Here is a 4,286-nt window from a genome sequence, read left to right as displayed (position 1 = left end):
TGTGGATAAACCTGGCCTGCTTTCTGTTTTCATAAATAAAGTTTTATTAGAACACAGCTTCTCTGATCGTTTCCATACCGTCTGTGGCCACTTCCACACTCCAAGAGGAGAGTAGTTGGGATGGGAATTGAGACCTGTAAAATCGGAAATGCTTGAAGTGTGACTTGCTACCCTCTCCACTAGATGTCGCCACTGGGGTCCGAGGCGTGAATATCTACAAGGTGAGGGAAATTGGGCTTGGACAGATGGCTCAGTAGTTAAAAGGGCATTCTGCTCTTGTAGACCTGAGTTCAAATCCCAGAACTCATGTCAGGCAGCTCACAACTGCCTGTAACTCCATCTCCAGGGAAACTCAACATCTCTGGTTTCCACAGGCATACACTTATGCATATGTGCACACACCCACACATACAGATCCATAGTTAAAAAGAATATAAATGGGTGCTGGAGAGATGGCTCAGTTGCTATGAGCACTTGCTAGTCCTCCAGGGGGGACCTGAGTTCAGTTCCCAGCACTCATATGACACCTCATAACTGCCTGTAACATCAACTCCAGGGGACCTGATAGCCTCTTCTGACTTTCTTGGGCATTATACATATATATATAGTACACATACATACATGTAGGCTAAACATTTACATAAATAAATCTTACTGTGTTTCTTTTCTTTTCTAAGTCAGGGTTTCTCTGTGTAGCCCTAGCAGTCTTGGAACTCACTCTGTAGACCAGGATGGCCTCAAGTTTACAGGAATCCACCTTCTTTTGTCTCCCAAGTGTTGGGATTAAAGGTATGCACCACCACACCCAGCCACATAGATAAATCTTAAAAAAAGAAAAAGTTCTTTGGAAAAGAAAAAAGGAAGAATTCCCCTCCTAGTTACAAGAAGTGAGGAACTCTTCGGAGTGGCTGCTTAGTGTTCAGAAGGGCAAATCGTACCCAGGGCTCACTGAGTGCCAGGCAACACTTGAAATGGTCTCCACATAGAATTTATTATTATGATCACCCTGTTATTCATGAGGAAACTAGGGATTCCAAGAGATCAAGTACCAGAGTTCACACTAGGGTGACACATAGCAGGCAGACATAGTATTTCCCGCTGGGTTGCATAAGGAACCCTGCGTGCCTTTGTGTCTCTCACCCTTCTGAATCCTGGGCATTCAATAGTTCCTTCCACAAGAAGGCGTGGAGCCGGCCTGATGGAGCCACCGTGGAATGCTGTAACCAAGCCAACCGTTTCCGTAGGTGGGCACTTCCACGCAGCAACCGCCACATATCATGTGTGGCGCCTGCCACTCACCGAGGAGCACAGCTATTTACAGGGTGCTGACTCTCCTTCGATGCACTGGCCTGGGGAGGATGAGAGCTGAGACAGAGCAAAGCCTCTTCCGGCACAGCAACAAAGTGCTCAAGCCATGGCGCAGTGAGCTAAGTCAGAGTCACCGGCTGAGTAAGGTGGGGAGGGACTTTGAGGTCGCTATCACAATGCTCAGAGACTAGTCAGTCAGGCCTTGAGGATGGCTCACGTCTACCCAGGCTGGACTCTGTGAAAAAGCCTCTCGCGAGTAACTGAAGAGGATAAGACATGGGCGGGGCGCTCCCCACTCCCATAACCACCAATCAGCTGTCTTCAACTGCCTGACTACCCAATCACAGCTAATTTCTCAACCCCCTGCAAAAGGTGATTGGTGCAAGAAAATTGAAGACTTGGGGTCTGCAAAGAGGCAAAAACAAAACAAACAAAAGAAATCCGTGCTGCTCCTTTCACTTGAGGAGGGCGGGAGGAAGCAACTGCCGGAGAACGCTGAAGAGGACTCAGGTAGTGCCTAGGAACAGACACCTACCTACGGAACTAAACTCACTTGCCTCCTGCTCTTGCGGTTCTCAGTTATCCGTGACCAGGCTCCACCTCCTGCTGCTGGGGACAAGGGAGAGGAGAGAAGCTGGCAGCTCAGAGGAGGCTGGCCCCAGCAGTTGGTGTCTTCGCTTTCCACCCACACGCCCCCTCCCCAAGCAGGCGCCCGGAGGAGAAAACAGGCTGTACCTCGGTGCTTTCTTTGTGGTAGAAATCTCTCACCTCCTTCCCGACTCCCACCATCCCAAATACGGAGAAAAATAAGAGGAAGGATAAAGACTATTTGGTCAGTGTTCCCTTGCTCGTGAGAGATAGTTTATACAAAGCGGCTGTCATGGCGTTGCAGGTGTCAGGTTAAAATATATATATATTCCACTCCAAACTAAATGGGGGAGAAAGATCACGTGCGAATAACTGGCTGCTCTCCGCACAGCTCCACTATTTGGAGGCAAGCCCAGAAGGCAGAAGGACCTGTTTCTGAGTTCCTTAATCATGCCTTAGTGCCTGCAGCCCTAAGGGAAACCAGGGCTTATAACCTTGGCAGGCTAGCTGGAGATGGGGGCGGAGCAAGGTGCCCTCACAGTTCCTATGGCTGTTAAAAAAAAAAAAAAAAAAAAAGACCTAGAACTCCAGAGTGCCCAGTTTGGAATGTGTTCTTGCTGGGTGGAGCCTTTGCTCCGAAGGGCTGGGCACCGCTCACCATTCCTCTGTGCTCTGGGTGGTGAAGCAAACACCCAGCTGCATTCAGGCCTAAGGTGTCAAATGAGGAGTGGAGGGCATTTATTCCAGGAGCCAAGGTCCCAAGCACATGTCTTTGTTAGCTTTAACTGTTACCTTGTCACAGCCTAGAGTGACCCAAGAAGGGCGTCTCAGCTGAGAGATCGCCCGATCATATTGGGTGGTAGTCGTGTCTATGAGGAATTGTCTTGTTAACTGATAAAGAGGGAGTGGCGCAGCCCACAGTGGGCAGCACAGTTCCCTGTGCAGGTGGGTCTTGGGTTGAATAAGTTAAGGACGAGCCAGCAAGCAGCCTTCTGCCATGATTTCTGCTTCAAGCTTCTGCTTGAGTTCTTGCCCTGACTTCCCTCCACCGTGGACCTGGGAGTGTAAGTCAGGTGAATCCTTCCCTCCACTAAGTTGCTTTTGGCCAGATCGCTTAATCCCAGCAACAGAAGGGAAGCGAGAGCGCTACTCCATGACGTCATTAGTGAGTGCCGGTGGAGAGCACCGCCTGCTGGGTCGAAGACACCAAGGAGCCAGGCGCTGCTCACGCAGGTCTTCACGTGTGTGTCCATGAGTGTGGCTCATGGACCCGAAACCAATATATACAAAACCGAAAGTCCCTTTGCTGTGACAGAGAGGTCCAGGTGCCAAGGGTGAGGTACCAGGCCTTAGCTGGTGGCTTAGAGAAAAGAGGCCGATCAGGGGGAGGCGTGGCCTGGAGGGGGTAAGGGTTCCTCTGCACACCTGCAGGGCACCCCGCGTGGGGCACCAAGGGCACTCCACCCACCCACACGGGGGAGGAGACAGCACAGGACCCAGATACAACTCTCCTGGGACTTCCCCAGGGCTGTTCTTTCTCTGTAGAGTTATTTATCATGACCCCCCTCCCCCACGCACTCTCATTTCTTAACTTGTTCGTAGACACAGGGGCATTCCTGTTTCCTGTCTGCATGTGTTTCTGGGCCATCATTTCTGCCCGCAGCCTTACACCAAGCGAAGATACGCGTCTGGAGATGAGAACAGAAGACACAGAAAGGCGTTTTGAGGGAAGAGTCTATCTGAGTAATCCTTCCTCAGAGACTTCACTCTGCTTGGTGCTAAAGGCGGAATGAAGGGGATGGAGCCAGGGTTCAATACCACCCTGATTATTGTATCCAAGCGTACTGGGTCACCTTGAGCAAGTTTCTCCTCTCTCTCTCTCTCTCTCTCTCTCTCTCTCTCTCTCTCTCTCTCTCTCACACGTATATGTTGCCTTGTGTGGGGCATGAAAGGAATGTACTAGGTTAAGGTTACCTACCTTGGGCCCACAGATATGGTTTAGAGGGTTTACGAAACCCTCGAATTGTCCATGAAGAGGCCCACAAGTGTCACTCAGCTCCCGTGGAAAGCTAGAAGCACCTGCCAGTGTGGTGGCATCCACAAGCCAGCAAAGTTCAGATCTCTGACTGTGGCATAACGGGTTCGTTTACTGAAGAGAAAAAAGTGATGGGGCCTCAAAGAGCCACAAAGGGGCTGTGGAAGGAAGGTCAGCTACAAACAGGAAGTACAACTCTTTCGTTTGCGGCAAACTACCTTCAGAGACACGCGAGTGAAAAGATGTAAATCTGAGGTGGCTGTGATTTGTCCCCCCCCCCCGTCCTTAATAAATACTCATTTTAACCTAATTTTGTTTCTCTCTCTCTCTCTCTCTCTCTCTCTCCATATATATA

This window comes from Alexandromys fortis, unplaced genomic scaffold (assembly GCF_014885135.2).
Source record: "Alexandromys fortis isolate MF-2015 unplaced genomic scaffold, M_Fortis_MF-2015_v1.1 scaffold_16, whole genome shotgun sequence".
Taxonomy (NCBI): domain Eukaryota; kingdom Metazoa; phylum Chordata; class Mammalia; order Rodentia; family Cricetidae; genus Alexandromys; species Alexandromys fortis.
Note: the sequence above shows the minus strand (reverse complement) of the source record.